General features: G+C 38.8%; 1 protein-coding gene across 2 annotated transcripts in view; it reads left to right on the top strand.

The window, feature by feature from the left end:
- MTUS2 (microtubule associated scaffold protein 2) overlaps window positions 1-18,024 on the top strand; it is a 566,588-nt gene that overhangs the window by 473,144 nt on the left and 75,420 nt on the right. The window lies entirely within an intron of this gene.

The following is an 18,024-nucleotide window of genomic DNA, read 5'->3' as shown; positions in this document are numbered from 1 at the left end:
GGGTATGCCTTTTTAACATTTAAAATCTTATACTCTTTGCTGTTATTCAAAGGAGATAGGGCATGTCTACATCCTCTGCCCCTCTTTTTCCCTTTTTAGAGATATTAGCATTTCCTATCTTATGTGTTGCAAATATTTTCTTCAATCTATAGATTCTTTTTACTTGGTTATGCTGTCTTTTAACGTATGTAAGATTGTGCTTTTTATGTAGTCAAATCTAAGACCATTCCTTTTATGTCTTATGAGTCTGATTTATACTTAGGAAGCCCCTCCTTCCCCAAGTTACAATGATACTGTTAAATACTTGCCACTGATACCTTGACAGTTTTAATTTTAATGTTTAGATTTTAAATCCTTGTGTAATTTATTTTGGTACATGATTTGAGGTAGAAGATTTACCTTTCTGTTTTTCCATATAAGTAGCCCATTGATTCAACACCAGTGATTGAATTACTCAATCATTTACATGGATTTGAATTGCCATTTGTATTATTGAGTTCTAAAAGACACGTGGCTCTGTTTCTGGTTATCTTTTTATTCCGTTGATTCACATCTGCATCTGGGCCAGGACACCACACACACACACACACACACACACACACACACACTTATATCTATATATACATATGTATATACATACAGATAGAAAGAGATCTCAAGCATTTTCTCCTCATCATTATTATTTTTGAATTAATTTTCATGGCTATTCTCATACATTTTCTCTACCAGCTGAATTGTTAAAACAATTCAATTTCCCCCCTATCAAGTTTGGGATTAAAGTTTTAATTGCACTGGATTTATAGATTAATTTGCAAGAAATTGACATCTTTACAGTATAGGGTCATTTACATAAGAATAAGACATAGCCTGACCTCATTTATTCAGGACTTAAGTAATTGTGTTTGTGTGTGTGTTGTGTGTGTAAATATCCATACCTTTTTCATGTTAGTTCTGCACATGCGTGGATTTGTTATTCCTTTCAACTTCTGCCCACAACTACCTATGTAAATTACTTACCTGTGATATTGGAGTGCTTTTTGATTATGTCGCTATGCTTGGTACCAAAACCCCACCATAGCCCCAAGAAATTTGACCATCACCTGACATGTTCTGTACTGGAACATGTCTGCTTGAACCAGCCAGAGGCTCCCTCTGAAAGACTTTGTTTTTGAGATGTAATAATCAAGCCAGCAGATGATAGTAGAATCAGAAGCTGCAAACGAGAAAGCCGTAAGCAAAAGCCAAGAAGCAGTACAATTCATGAGTAAGTATAAAACATGAGAGAGAGAAATGAATACACATACAAGGGGGCAGCAGTTGCAGAAAAACAAATAGAAAACGTAGGAAAATGCTGAATCGTGCATATGGCCCACTTGCAAAGCAGGAAGCAAGAAACACCTGTTACTGAGGGATGATAAGATCGCCAGGGCAACCTCTTGAATAATTTATATTATTGAGCCATTCAGAGCTGTCTAGTCTTCTACATATCCCAGTCCTCTGTGAAGTTGGTCTGTGATACTGTTCTTTCACTTCTCTGTATTTCCTTCCAATAAATACTTAAAAACTTAAGCCTGAACTTTAGGGGGGGTGGGAAGGGAAAGGAGTTAGCTGTATGGCCTCCACCCCCGTTCTTAAATGAGGGCCCCACCTCTCTCTCAGCAGAAAACATTGCCCTCTACTTCATCATGAAGGATAAGACTATTAAGCATGATCTCCCCCAATTTCTCACATCCCTGCTCCCCTACAAAATTATATACATCTCTGTGAACCCTTGTTTGTTTCTCACCCATCTCAGAGGATGGGCACCCTCCTTTGTTTCTAATTACATTCCTCTCCCCTTTGGCCCCGGACACATGCCTGTGCTCTTGGTCAGAGTCCACAGCTACTGCTTTGGGCCCTGCTCCATTCATCACCCCCGCTCGCTTATTTCTTTACCTTCTCCTTCATTCCGAACTGCTCTCATGCTCCAAACAGGCTCACCTCCCTGTAATACAGCCCCTGCACTCCACACCCTGCCCCCCATCTGCCTTCTACCCACTGTCAGCTTCTGTTGCCTCCTCCCTGTGGGCCCTGCTTTCACTGAGGGCGTCCCCGTTGAGGGCCTTGGTGGCCAGTGCTGAAGGATATTTTTCAGCCCCTAAGTTGAATCACTTTGCTGACCATTGTGGTCACTCCTTAATTGTGGAAACTCTACTTCCTTAGCTTCTGATACAACACTCTTCTGATTTTCCTTGTTTTCTACCATTTCTTCTCTTCCTCTCTTTTTAAACTGGGTTCCTCTTTCCATCCCTGGATAATCCTGTCCTGGTTACTGCACGGGTGTGCTAAAGGCTCCCCAGACTCCAGCCCTGAGCCTCCCGGTTTGTACATCCACCTCCCTCCGTGTTGTTTCCACCTGTTGCTGGGAGCATCGATTCAGCAGATCCTAAATGGTGCTCATCGGTTTCCTGCCATCCCTTCTCCTAACCTTGTTTCTTCTGGTTCATTTTGGCACTACAGTCATTGAAACCAGGAGACTGGCAGCCCTCTGGGATGGCTCATTTTATGTGTCAACCTTCCTAAGCCGTGGAGTGCCCAGATGTTTGCTCAAAGAATATTCTGGTGTATGTGTGGGGATGTTTCCGGATGAGGTTAACATTTGAAAGAGTCGACTAAGTAAGGCAGCATGCCCTCTCCAAAGTAGGTGGGCCTTGTGCAATCAGTTGATTCAAAACAGCCTTTCACCCAAAAAAGGCTGAGTAAGAGAGGATTCCTTCTGCCTAACTGCCTTCAAGCTGAGACACTGGCTTTTTCCTGCCCATAGACTCAGTGGAAACGTTGGCCCTCCTGGTTCTCAGGCCCCCAGACTCAGATGGGAACCACACCATCAGCTCTCCCGAGTCTCCAGCTAGCAGACAGCTGATCATGAGACATTTTAGCCTCCATATTTGCATTAACCAACTCCTCATAATGAATCTCTTTATGTACATAAAGCAGGTTTTTTTTTTTACTGTGTAACAGTATACACATATATTATACATTATCTATATAACTGTGTGAAATATATATATAACTATATATTATATATATATATATATATATATATATAATATATTATACATTATCTATATAACTGTATATATTCTTACGTGTATATTTATCTTTCCAGGACACTCGATCCGTCCTCTATCTAGTGTATTAACTGTCTCAAGTCTTGACTGCTTCCCACAGGGAGCTACCTCAAACGCCAGCCTTGCGTCTCTTTCCCTATTCAAAACCTTCTCGCAGCCCTCTGGGATAACAGGATCAACAAAAGAAAGGGCCGTCTCCTTGATTTAAGATTCCAGCTTCATTCCTTTCCAAGAGATACCATTTTAACATTGCCCTTACAGCCACAGGAGGCTTCCATGGTTTATTTTCCCCAAACTGAGGCCACCCAACTGGGAGATCGATTCAGTTCTCTGCTAACACCTGTGTTAGCCCCATATCATCTCAGCCTTCCAGAACTGCTTCTACAGAGTAAACCTAGATTATGAACAAAGTGAACAAAAGGAAAAGATGGGGTCAGGGAAAGATATGCTTTCTCCTCTTCCCCTCAGGACTTGCCTTCACAACAAAACAGAATAGGCGAGGATAAATAGCAGGGCCACCCCCCGAAAGCAGGTGTGCTCAAATTGTATTTTAAACTAAACTTCTAGGCCAACAGGCACATGAAAAGATGCTCAATGTCACTCCTCATCAGGGAAATACAAATCAAAACCACCCTGAGATACCACCTCACGCCAATCAGAGTGGCTGAAATGAACAAATCAGGAGACTATAGATGCTGGCGAGGATGTGGAGAAACGGGAACCCTCTCGCACTGTTGGTGGGAATGCACACTGGTGCAGCCGCTCTGGAAAACAGTGTGGAGGTTCCTCAAAAAATTAAAAATACATCTACCCTATGACCCAGCAATAGCACTGCTAGGAATTGACCCAAGGGATACAGGAGTGCTGATGCATAGGGGCACTTGTACCCCAATGTTTATAGCAGCACTCTCAACAATAGCCAAATGATGGAAAGAGCCTAAATGTCCATCAACTGACAAATGGATAAAGAAGATGTGGTTTATATATACAATGGAATACTACTTGGCCATGAGAAAGAATGAAATCCGGCCATTTGCAACAACGTGGATGGAACTGGAGAGTGTTATGCTAAGTGAAATAAGTCAGGCAGAGAAAGACAGATACCATATGTTTTCACTCCTATGTGGATCCTGAGAAACTCAACAGAAGACTAGGGGGGAGGGGAAGGGGGGAAAAAAGTTACAGAGAGGGAAGGGGCAAACCATAAGAGACTCTTAAATACTGAGAACAAACTGAGGGTTGATGGAGGGGTGGGGGACAGGGGAAAGTGGGCGATGGGCATGGAGGAGGGCACCTGTTGGGATGAGCACTGGGTGTTGTATGGATACCAATTTGACAATAAATTTCATATTAAAAAAAAAACTACTAGTAAATCAAAAATGTAGGTTTTCTTCCTCCTTCCCAAAAGCCCATTCTCCTGGAATCCTTACTTAATTCCAGAGTGTGTGGGGGGGGGAGGGGGGGAGGGCACTGGAGACAAGCTCAGTCATGACAGGTTCTTTTTTTTTTCCTTTTTATTAAATTTTACATACAGTTATTAAGTCTCAAGAAGCTTTTCTTATTGTTCACCATTCCTGTATTGGTTGTGGAACTAAAGGGTTTCTGATTTTTCTTTATAAACTGACTAGTAAACATTTGATTGCTGTCCATATTTCCAGGAAAAGAAAATAACCAAGCATAGATTTAATGAAAGAGTAAAATTGCCAGTGTTTCTGCCATTGGGGAGTAATTTAATGTTCTTGGGGAATTTGTGACTAATTAATTTCATTTGAATAATCAGCACTTTATAATCATGTTAAATAGCTATGGCTTAAGCATTTTGATTTGCTTCTTAATTAAATAATTTCACCAGAACCTATATAAGATTTTTCAGCTTTAAATCATATTGACAACCTGTTCTTGATGTATTTATTATCCAAATATGAGGGCTTTTAGAAAGTGTATGAGCATCACAATTTTTTAAATAAATATTTCCAATCGAATACTGTTTCTCGTTTGTCATAACAGAAACCCAAATTACATAGCACAACCCACCCCAAAATATTAGCTTCTGAAGTTCTGTATTTTAGTCCTGCAGGGTGTAAGTGATTTATAAAAGCTTTCAGGAATGCCTGGGTAACTCAGTTCACTGAGAGTGTGACTCTTGATTTCGGCTCAGGTCATTATCTCATGGTTTGTGGGATCGAACCCCATGTCGGGCTCCATGCTGACAGTGTGGAACCTACTTGGGATTCTCTCTCTCCCTCTGCCCCTCCCCTGTTCTCTGTCTCTGTCTCTCTCTCTTTCAAAATAAATAAGCTTTAAAAAAAAAAAAAAGCTTTCAGGAAAGACTCTGCATATTTAGTTACAAGACAGCAGAATGATCACCCACTGCAGGTTACCACGGCAGGGGCGATATCTTGCTGCCCCTGAGATACAACCCTGCAAAGCACCGTTCTTCTGCATGTGAAATACTCCAGACATTCAGAATGTACAAAGAATTTCATGATGAAAACGGCTTGCTAGTTATCTTAGTGTAATAAACATTAACATCTTGCCATGTTTGCTTTTGATATTTTATTTTAAAAATAAAATATTTCAGGGGCGCCTGGGTGGCTCAGTAGGTGAAGTGTCCGACTTCAGCTCAAGTCATGATCTTGCGGTCCGTGAGTTCGAGCCCCGCGTCAGGTTCTGTGCTGACAGCTCGGAACCTGGGGCCTGCTTCAGATTCTGTGTGTGTCTCTCTCTTTGCCCCACCTTCGTTTGCACCCTGTCTCTGTCTCTGTCTCTCTCTCTCTCAAAAATAAACATTAAAAAAATAATAATAAAATATTTCAGCTAAAAGCGAAGACTTCTTTTTACCTCTCTATGACCTGATGACCTTCCCTCTCAATAAGAAACCTACTCTGTGTTAAGTATGTTGCATAACAAATTACCACAAAACCTAGTGACTTAAGACAGTATACATTTATTACCTCACACAGTTCCTGAGGGTCAGGTGTCCAGGATAGACTTAGCTGGTAGAGAGACCAGCTGTCTCACAAGGTTGCTGTCAAGCTGTTGTCTGAAACTTCTCAGGGTCCTACTGGGGCTGACAATCCTCCTCCACACTCACTCACGTGTTGGCAGACCTCAGCTCCTCGCTGGCTGGAGACTTGAGTCCTCACCACGTGGGCCTTTCCCTAGGACCGCTCACAATATGGCAGCTTGCTTTTCCCCACCAGCAGCAAGTCAGAGAGAAATCGAAAATGGGTTGCTAAATATGGAAGCCACAGTTGTTTACATCCTAATTTGGAGGTGACTCACCATCATTTCTGCCATGTACTGTTGATGACAGAGACCAACCCTGATCCAGTATGGGACAGGACTCCACAACGCTCTGAATACCAGAAGGGGGAATCATTGGGGGCCATCTTGATGGCTGGCTACTACAACTCCAAAAATGTTTTTATATTCTTATCACAAATATCTATAGCATAAGAAATATGTAACACTGCTTTTTTGCATGTTTTTGATCGTATAAACATCTTACTGTGTGTATCATCCTACACACGCACTTACGTTTTTGAGCTGTTCCTATGTTGATATTATCTTACTCATCTGTTTTCTCCGTTGTATGGCATTCCACTGTGTGGAATACCATGATTTAGAGATCGAGTATTTAATGAAAAGATTGTTTTCATTTTTCACTATTGAGAATGCACTGAACGTTCTGGAGCATGCCAACTTATGTATACGTGCAAAACTTTCTAAGGTATATATATTTGGAAGTGAAAAGACTGAGTCACAATGTGTGTGTATCTTCAGCTCTCTTACATAGCTGCATTGTTCTCCGAAGTGGTTGTTTTCTACCAGCTACGATGAGGGGTCCCTTGATTCCGCACGCTGACCAACAGAGATCTATCAGACCTGAGTTTTTGTCAGTCTGTTGGTGTGAATTGTTGCTTTTGATATTTATTTTTTTATTTGCATTCAGTAATTATTTGTGGAGTCTATTCTTTATGTTTATTGATCACTTGAATTTCCTCTTCACATTCTTTGTTCTGTTTTCTATTGTGTTATTTGTCGTATTCTTACCGATCAGATGGAAGTTTTATGTGTTCTGAATACCAATCATTCCTGGTTTATATGTATTACAATAATTTTCTTCAGCTTCCGACTTGATTATCATTTTGTTTTTAGTTTCTTTTGATGAATCAAATTTCTCAGTTTTTTTAAAGGGTTTTTTTTTTTTTATGTTTGATTTTATTTTTTGAGAGCTGAAGAGAGACCAGAGTGCAAGTTGGGGGAGGGGCAGAGAGAGAGGGAGACACAGACTCCAAAGCAGGCTCCAGGCTCTGAGCTGTCAGCACAGAGCCTGATGCTGGGCTAGAACCCATGAATGTGAGATCATGACCTGAGCCGGAGTCGGACGCCTAAGCGTCCGACTGAGCCACCCAGGTACCCCTCAAATTTCTAGTTTTAATGGGAGTCAGATTTATCATTTTTCTGTATTGTTTGTACCTTTGTATGTCTTGGTAAAAAACCAAAACCAAAACAAACAAACAACAACAACAGAACACCATCCCCCCTCAAAAGTGCATCCTTTTCTCACTTGTTTGCAATGAAATCAAAGTCATTTATCAAGTGTCTATATGTGTGTATCTGTGTACTTACATATATTTAAAGGCATGAGTTAGTTCTGAGACTTCTAATTCCAGCCCAACACCCTAGAGTTTATTCTGGCCTGCCCCCAACAGGGACAAACATGGCTCTCATTTTCTACAGTATATTTACTTTTTTTGCCCTTTCCTAGTATAAGTAGTTTCAGTTGTTCACCCACTTCTGTACAGTGCTGTCGTTAGCCTTTTACTATATAGTCAAGATACTGTTTACCAGTTACTATATTTTCTTCTTCTCCCTTTGCTTCAGTGTGGGTATGTTACTCATTTGGAAAAAAAAACAAAAACAAAAAACGAACAAAACAACAAAAGAGAAACCAGACTCATTGTTTGTATTCCATTTTGAATTGCCTATGCATCCCAGTTGGTTTCAATTATTTCTTTGCTTTAATGAGTGTGTGGTATATTGACATGGCTTGAAAAGAATACGTGAGAAAGTATACTTAGAGAGAAGTGTCACTCTCCCTTTGTTCCTCCTATCCCATTCCTTTTCCTCATTCTGTCTACTTCATTCCCATCAGTGCCCTGGGAGGGGTGAGATTAGTTTCCAGTCCATTCTTCTTGTTACAAAAGAACAGGTACAGGTTTGTTTCCTTTTCTTTCTTACCTGGAAGAGAGCACACTACCAGTATAGATATTCTTTTGCTCCTTGTTTTTTTTTTCTTCATTTAGCAATGGATTCTAGAGCTCATTCAATAAATTTATATAAATTTTCATTCCTTTTATAAAAAAATAATTGTATAGAACTCCATTGTGTATCATAATTTATGAAATGACTTTCCTATATATGGGCACTTAGCTTATTTTTTTAATATCTTTCAACTACAAACAATGCTATAATGAACGCAGTGTATTGTTAGAAATGCATCTTCAAAGTAAAATCCCAGATGTACAATTTCTAGGTCAAAAAAGTAAGAACATATACAGTTCTGTTAGGTTTTACCAAGTCCTCCTATAAAATATTTGCACCATGGGGCACCTGGGTAGCTCAGTTGGTCAAGCATCCAACTTCAGCTCAGGTCATGATCTCATGGTTTGTGGGTTTGAGTCCCACGTCAGGCTCAGTGCTGACAGCTCAGAGCCTGGAGTCTGCTTAAGATTCTGTGTCTCCCTCTCTCTGTCCCTTCCCTGCTTGTGCTCACTCTCTCTCTCTCTCTCTCTCAAAACGAAATAAACATCAAAAAATTTTTAAATAAATGAAAAAATAAAATATTTGCACCAGTTTGCATTCCCACCAGCCTCATAGGAGAGTACTTCCCAACCAGCCCCATAGGAGAGTACTTCCCAAAGCTTTGCCAATCACATATGCCATGATAGTTTTCATTTGAACCAACCCAATAGATGAGAAATAGTATCCCAATATTGTGTTAGTTTGCACTTCTCTGATTATGCGAAACTTGGAACAATTTGCATATGTTTAAGGGCTATTTTTTACTCTTCATAAATCATTGACTTCCTGTTTTCCTTTTGGGTTTTTCGCCTTTGGTTTTGCATTTTTGAAGTGTTCTTTGCATACTGGGGATATTAACCCTTGTGACACATGCAAAAATGTTTTCTTCTGGTTTGTTACTGTTTTTTGATTATGTCTATGGTAGTTTTTACCACTCAAACTTATAAAAAAATTCATGCAAACTTATTATTTTATTTCCTCTGTAAATTTAATCATGGTTAGAAAGACTGTCCCACACTACTGTTATAGAGAAACCCACTCTTTTTTTTTTTTCTTTCAGAACTTGTATGCTTGATCTTTCTTTTAAATTTAGACCCCTGATACATTTGAAGTTTATTCTTGGGTATGACATGAGGTATAGATCTAATTGTATCTTTTTCAAAATGGCTACCCAGCCTCCTTTATTAAAGGTCTATCATTGTCCCAATGATTTGAGATGTCATCTTCATCATCCACTAAATTTCTATACCTCCTTAGGTCTATTTCTGGGGTTTCTATTCTGTTCCACTGGTCTATGATCTATGGTCTAGTCCTATGGTAGTGCCACACGGTTTAATTATAGAAGCTTTGTAGTATCTTTTAATGTCTGATATGTCTAGTCCCCCGGAGCAGATTTCCTTTTTTTAGTATTTTTCTGGGTATCCTTGCATGTTTGTTTTGCCAAATAATCTTTGTACCAATGTGTCTAACTCCATAAAACAAAGGCTTGTTGGTATTTTTAATGGGATTGCATCAATTAACCAAGTGAGAGCTGACATCCTTACGATGCCGAAACACCCTTTCAATCACATGAGATTCTCTCCACTTGTCTATTTTTATGTCTTCCTAGAGTAATTTTAAGTTTTCCTCATATAAGTTTTACATATTATTTGATAAATTTATTCCTGTGTATTTGATCTTCTTTGTTGCCAATGTAGATTGGGGTTTCTCTTTCATATTTTCTCTAGATAGTGTTTGTGTATAGGAAAGCTATATTAACTTGTCTGTTAATTTTGTATCTTGCTACCTTACTGAATTCTTATACTGTTTGAGTCCGTTTTATCATTGACCATCGATGTTCTAGAGCTTTCCAGTTATACTGTTGTGTCGGTAAAGACAGAGACGGTTTTACTTCTTTACCAAATATTTTGCCTCTGATTATTTTATCGTCTCTAATTGCATTGGCTGATACCATTAGGACAGTGTTGAATAGTCGTGGAGGTACACATTTTTGCCTTGTTCCTGATTTGTATGGAAATTCTTGTTGTGTTTCCACATTTAAGTAAAATAATAGCTTTAGGACTAATATATATATTTTTTTATCATGTTAAGGTGTTTTAACACATTAAGAAAGTGTCCTTCAATTCCTGTTTTCTTGAGTGCTGCTACTTGGAATGGGTATTGAATTTTTGTCCAAGGCTTTTTGAACATCTATGGAGATAACCATATTTTGTTTCCTGAGATCTATCAATATGGATTTACTAATATAGAAACTACATTAAATTACTAGAATAGATCCCAATTCGTCATGGTATGTTATTTTCTTTATGTGGTATTAGATTCTGTTTGCTGATATTTTAGCTAATCTTTTTGCATCAATATTCATGAGTGACAATGGTCTGCAGCCTTCTTTTTCTTCTACTTTTTTGAGAGAGTCTTCATCAGGCTTAGGTATCAAAATTGGGTTATACTCAATTTATTAAAAGAATAAGGAAGTTTTTATTTTTGTATTAGTATTTTATACTAGTTTTCTATTTACTGCTGTAATCATCACAAACTTAGTGGCTTAAAACAGTACAAATTTACTATCTAACAGGTCTTGAGGTCAAAAGTCCAAAGTGAGTCTCAATGACCTAAACTGAGATATTGGCAGGCTGCATTCATTTCTGGAGGCTCTCAGGGAAAATCTGTTTTGTTGCCTTTGCCTGCTTCTCGAGGCCACTCATGTTCCTTGGTTCATGGCTTCCTTCCATTTCCAAAGCCAATAGGGATCTAGTTTTTCTTTTATCCCATCTCCCTGTTGCTGACTGTCCTGTCTCCCTCTTCCACATTTAAGGACTCTTGTAATTACATTGGCCCTTCCCATAATCCAGGATAATCTCCCTACTTCAAGGCCAGCTGATTAGCAGATTTTATTTCTACTTACAACCTTAATTCCTCTTTGCCATGTATATGGCATAGTCATAGGTACTGGGGATTTAGATACAGACACCTTTTGTGGGAAGAGAGGCAGTATTCTGCCTGCCATAATCTTCATGCTCCAGAGCAATTTACAGGGCACTAGAATATTTGATTATTGCGGGTTTGGTAGACGCTCATGGGTCTGATGCTTTTTTTGTGTGGTATCTTTAATAATTGCTCTGTAGGGGCACCTGGGTGGCTCAAGGCCGTTAAGCATCCGACTCTTGATTTTGGCTCAGGTCATGATCTCATAGTTCGTGAGTTAAAGCCTCATGTCAGGTTCTGCACCTACAGGGTGGAGCCTGCTTGAGATTCTCTGTCTCCCTCTCTCTGTCCCTCCTCCACTCACTTGCTCTGTCTGAAAAATAAATAAACATTTGAAAAAATAATAATTGTGTCTGTATCCTCTGTGGAAATTTGGTGCATTTAAATCTTTTCCCTCTCTTAGGCTCAATTTTGGTAATCTATGTTTCTTTAGAAAATTATCAGTTTAATGTAAGATTTCAAATTTATTTGTATAGAGGTGGGCAAACAAAGCCTCTTAAGACTTTTAATTCTTTTTTCCATTCACTTTTTGTCATTCCTTATTTTATTTGTGCTTTCCCTCTTTTTTATTGTTAAGTTAGCTAGTGGTTTGCTATTTTGTTAATTTTTTTCAATTAAGTCTACTGGTTTCCTATTCTGTATTTCATTAATTTCTGCTTTTGTCTTTGTCATTTTCTTCTTAGTGCTTTCTTTCAGTCTACTTTGTTGTTGTTTGCTAGGTTTTTTTTTCAGCTAAGTATTTGAGTCATTCATTTACATCCTTTTATTTCTTACTTATGAAAGCATCTCCTGCTATGAGTTTTTCTCCAAAAACTACTTTAAATGTATCCCATGTGTTAGTGTTTTTGTATTTTGTTTTAATGCCTTAAAAAAATCCTTTGATTTCACTTTATGTCTTTACTGTTATCCAAGAGTTGTCATGTAGGAGGAGGCTTTTTAAATTTTTCAGGTGGATGACCCTTTTGTTTTTGGTTTGGTTAAGGATTTCTATTTTTATTTCATTAGTTAATAATTTCTACTTTCACTGCATTGTGATCAGATAGTTTTGTTCATCATATTTTTAATTCATGGAACCTACTGACATTTTCTTTGTGACCAGTTTTTATGAATGGTTCAAAAGCCCTTGATAAAAAAAGGTGTGTTCACTTATATTATCAAAATATGAAGTTCAATATATATCCATAAGACCTACCTAACTGATTATGTTTTGTTTTGTTTGTCCATTTAATCTGTCTTGAATTAAGAGTGGTAAATCTCGGACATAAATTTTATTGGAGCATAGATATTCATAAGTATTATATCTTCATTGGAGATTTGGCTTTCAGCAATAAAAGGTGCCCTTCTTTGTTGTGTTTAACACTTTTAGGCTTGAATCAGGGTTGCTGCTGCTGCTTTCTTAATGTTTCCATTTTCCTGAAATACCTTTACCCATCCATTTGTATTTTGTTTTTTAAATCTTTTTTTATATATCTCATGGAGATAGCATATAACTGGGCCTTCCATTGTGAGCATAATTGAGGATCTTTTTGCTTTTAATTGGTAAATTTAGTCCATTACACTTACTGATACGGTTGATATGTTAGATCTCATTTCTATCATGTTTTATAATTGCATGTATTATGTTATTTAGTCTGTGTTTCTTTTTCTAAAGATGTGTATTATTTGCCCTTGAATTTAATTTATGGCCTCCACAGTAAGTTTAGTTGCCATCTATAATCATAAAAACTTATTATAATATTACTGACTATATTTCATATGCCATGCATTGCATCCCCATGACTTACTTATTTTATGAGTGGAAGTTTGCACCTCTTAATCCCCTTCACCTATTTTGTGCACATCCAACCCCCTCCACCCTGTGGTGACCACCCATTTGTTTCCTGTATCTCTGAGTCTGTTTCTATTTTGTTTTGTGTTACAGATTCCACATATAAGTGAAATCATACAATATTTGTCTTTTTCTGTCTGACTTATTTCCCTTAGCCTAACACCCTCAAGGTCTATTCATGTTGCCGGTTCTTTCATTTTAACGAACAGAATTTAGGGACATTTTATTTTTGTTCTAGCTGTTACCTTTGTACTCACACCTTCCTTGTTTTCTTAGTTACCCTTTGACCATCTGGTTTGCCAATTTAAAATTAGATCCTTAACTCCCACCTATTTTCTACCTGGCAACCAATGAGATTCTTTTACTTTCTTTATTCTCTCTTCTGCCCCTTACCAGTTTTTAGTTGCATTATTTCTATTTGTTATGATGTACAGCATTTGTATATCCGTCTTCCACCCTCATTGTCTCCTTTGTTTTTGACTTAGATCTACAGTCCACTTTATAAATGCTCACATCAGTCCTTCTGCTAAAATTTTCCAATTACCTCTTAGTCCAATGAAGCTCATACCCTAGGCTGTTCCTAAAGAAAGATTCATGTCCTGTGTGTTTCCATGTTATCCTATAGCTTTGATTTCAAGTTTGTAGAAAATCCTTGTTTCATATATATTTTTTTTGATGAAAAAAATTTTTTTAATGTTTATATTTATTTTTGAGACAGAGAGATACAGAACATGAGCGGGGGAGGGGCGGAGAGAGAGGGAGACACAGAATCGGAAGCAGGCTCCAGGCTCCGAGCTGTCAGCCCAGAGCCCGACGGACACAGGGCTTGAACTCACAAACCGTGAGATCATGACCTGAGCCGAAGTTGGACACTTAACCGACTGAGCCACCCAGGCGCCCCTCATATATTTTTTAAATTAAGATGTTTCTGTTTATTTATTTTTAAGTGCTATTCTATTGCTGTCTTGCTTTGAATATTTATTTATTTATACTTCTGCCCTTGTAATTGGGTCATCTTTTTACCTAGAGGTCTTGATTTTTTTTTTTTTTTTTTAATCTCTAAATTGTAACAGGTTTAATAGGATACAGCTTAGAACTGCTAAATCTGGGTTCGTTTTCCCAGGACCCAGTGGCCCCTTTCAATATGAAGATTCAATTCTCTGGAAAATTTTCTTACACTACAATGTTAAAGTGTTAGACCTGTTCCATTGTTTTGTTTTCCCTCTTCAAGGAGTCTCATACTGTGAGTCTTAATTCTTCATGATCTGGTTTTCATTTCAGTATTTTCTCTATGACCCACTTTACTTCTTTTCTTTTCTCATTTTTCTTTTCTTAGTTTTTCTACTTCTTGAAATATTTCTTGTTAAATTTTCATTTTACTTTTTCTTATCTTGAGCACCGTGTAATTTAATCTTCATTTCTGAAATAATTATCTTTTCTTCCGTTTTGAAATTCACTGTCTTTTTATTATTTCCTGTTCTTTGTCCATTTATGTTCTTAGGGCATGTATTTCTCGTTCAAAATCTTTGCTTTCATATTTCCAAATACTATTTTTTGGATATTTAATACAGCTTTGAGTGTTCTTTTATAGATTTCTTCTGTTTTGTGGCTGCTTTCTTGGAGGCCATTTTTTTTTTAATATAATTTATTGTCAAGTTGGCTAACATACAGTGTGTAAAGTGCGCTCTTGGTTTTTGGGGTCGATTCCCGTGGCTCATCGCTTACATACAACACCCGTGCTCATCCCAACAAGTGCCCTCCTCAATGCCCATCATCCATTCTCCTCCCCTCTCCTCCATCCCCCACCCTCAGTTTGTTCTCTGTATTTGAGAGTCTTTTATGGTTTGCCTCCCTCCCTCTCTATTTGTAGCTTTTTCCCCCCTTCCCTTCCTATATGGTCTTCGGTTAAATTTCTCAAGATCCACATATGAGTGAAAACATACGGTATCTGTCTTCCTCTGACTGACTTATTTCACTCAGCATGATACCTTCTAGTTCCATCTAGTGAACGTGTAGTAAGGATCGTTATTATGATCATTTGTGAGATCTTTGTATTTGCTTATTCATTGCTTTCTGTTCATTTTTGTCATATCGGGCTGCTTTTCAAGATGGCCGGTCTAGCGCCTTCTTCCGTCAGTGTAGCCAAGTCTGGATTCTTTCATGGTTTGGGGGGAGTGAGTGGAGCCAGGGATTTGTGTCCTCTGGTTTCTGAATACTCTTCATCTTGCAGGGCCCTGAATTTCCCCTTAAATTTCTTTTCCCCTTCAACACCCAGTTTCCGTAGCGCCCTCTCTCCTTTGTGCCTTTCTGCTTCCCCAGCCTTGCTTTGCTGCAAAGACCTGCCGGTTCAGATCGCACATACCTTCAGGTCTCTTCTCGTTAGGCTACACTTGGCCCTGTATTCTTAAGTTATGCTGAGAATGCGGTTTTGACATATTCTGTTCTTCTTGTTACGCCTTGTCCATTTTGAAGAAACATTCGGAGATACGGACATAGGCAGATTCTGTTGTCTTTCTTCTATCTCCCCTTTATATGTCTTTATTGTATTGGTAGAATATACCCCCTTGCTTTTCCTAAAGATATTTGTTTGTACTTTTTACCTCTTCTCTCTTTGACGTGAGTCCGTTTTTGGCCTTTAACCATTTATGCGTTAACCCAGTAAATATTTATTCAGTAGTACTCTGTACTAGGCACTGCTCAAAGTGGCGAGTGCAACAGTGACAGAATATCAAAATCCCAACCTAACTGGGAGCACGTTCTAGTAGAAGGAGATAAACGAATCAATAAGCATGTTGTGGTCAGCACCTTGGAGAAGAAAAAAATCAGGAAAAAGAGCATAGGGAGTCCTGGGGTAGGTGAGGGTGTGTTGTGAATGTACATAGGTAGTTAAGAAAGGGCTTACCAACACGGCGACAGTGGTTAGGGAACAAGGTGTGGCTATCTGGGGAAATGGTTTTCCAGGCAGAAGGATCAATGGGGACAAAATGCCCAGCATGGGAAAATACAGCAGGGAGGCCAGCATGGCTGGAGTATGGTAGCTGATGGGGAGAGGGCTACATAATGAGATCAGAGAGGTAAGAGAAGGGCCATGAAGGGCCATTGAAAAGACTTTGGCTTTCATTCTGAGTAAGAATAGAAGTATTTGGAGGACAGAGGATGGAGAGGAGACATACTATGACTTTTATTTCTGATACTCCTTTTAGTCTAATTTGTTGAGAACAGACTGGAAGAAGGGGCAACAATAGATACAGGAACGCCAATTGGGAGGCTGTTGCCATGATCCAAGTGAAATACGTTGGCAGCCTAGACCAGGATACTTAGAAGTGTAGGAGGTGGTCACATGACTGACCTACTTTTAAGGTATAGCAAACAAGATTTGCCGCTGGATTATATGTGAGATTACGGTTCATTACACTATTTGCAAAGAACCGTGGCCACCTTCACTGTAAGCGTAGGCTCTTTGTAAACACCAGATGTAATCACTAGTAGGGGGACACCTAACATTTCCTTCCCTGAAGTGGCAGCGGATTCGGGAATCTGGGTATATGGTGCGGAATAAAAGTTATGTGGTATCATTGGTTTGAGGCCGTGGGGCAATCTAAAGCAAGCATTGCTAACGGTGTTATTTGGTGATAGACACACACAGATAAATGGCCAGGGTCTTATCATCAGTGGGAAAAAGAAGAAAAATGGTAAAGTGGCTGTGACATCTTTCTTCCGCTCTTATATCGTGTAAGTAATAATGGAAAGCCGCACCCTTAAAATCTTGTACTTCTCAGAGCGCCAAAGCAAAAGAAGAGTAACTTAACTAGGGTAAATCCACTCAATCTTGTATTTATTTCAACATTTAATGGTACTTACTGTGTATCTGGCACTGTGCTAAGTGATAAGGATACAGCCGTATCTTTACGGGCAGATGCGGTCACTGTTCTCATGAAGTTAATGACCTGGTAGGAAGACAGACATGTAACAGATCGCATAACTATTGAATTTCCCTGGTGAGAAATGCTACAAAGGAGAAACAGAGGTTTCTCTGAGAACCTCAACCTGGTTGAAGGGTAGGGGACCAGTCTTACCAAAGGTAAGAGGCCGTATGCTGAGAGCAGTGACACATTACTCCCCTTTATGCAATGATCCCAGTCTGTTCTTGGGGAGATTGCTGGTTCCCCACAGTATAGTGAGGCGGATTAGAGGATTAGGGGGCTGGAATGGATACTAGATCAGTCACAGACATCACTCCAGTGTCCAGTTTCTTTCACCCGTTTTTTTATAATGGCTGTTACATTGTTGGTTCAGCTCAATGTCCGCTGTGATCAGCCTTCTCATCTAATGCGTGTCAAATAATCAGATGTGCTTTGGAGCTTCGCCAGCTACTATCCATCTCTGTATCTGCTTCTACCCACCAGTTCTCCACTCGTGTCCAACCTCTGTATCCAGCTAGTAGAGCTCATTTTGGATTTCACTGCTTTTAGGAGAGTTGTCACTGCTTCTGAATATAACGCAGAAATTTAAAGGAGGATGCCTCGCTTGGAGTCATCCCCCTCACTGATTTAACAGAAAAAAAGAATAATAAAGTTACTGTCAAAGACAGACTAGAAAAAAAAAAAAAAAGACAGACTAGAAATAAAAAAAAACAAAAAACAAAAAACACAAGATTGTCCTGCATAAGTAGCGACCTTCCTACTTGGGTTATTACAGAAAAATGCCGTTTTTACGGTTCTCTTTTTCTAAGTCTCTAAGAAGGGAATAGTACATATGTCATTTGTTTCTTTTTTACTATTATTCCTTTAA

The sequence above is a fragment of the Panthera onca genome, chromosome A1, assembly GCF_046562875.1.
Source record: "Panthera onca isolate mPanOnc1 chromosome A1, mPanOnc1 haplotype 2, whole genome shotgun sequence".
NCBI classification, from domain to species: domain Eukaryota; kingdom Metazoa; phylum Chordata; class Mammalia; order Carnivora; family Felidae; genus Panthera; species Panthera onca.
The sequence above is the reverse complement of the archived record's forward strand: the minus strand, read 5'-3'. Positions and strand labels throughout refer to the sequence as shown.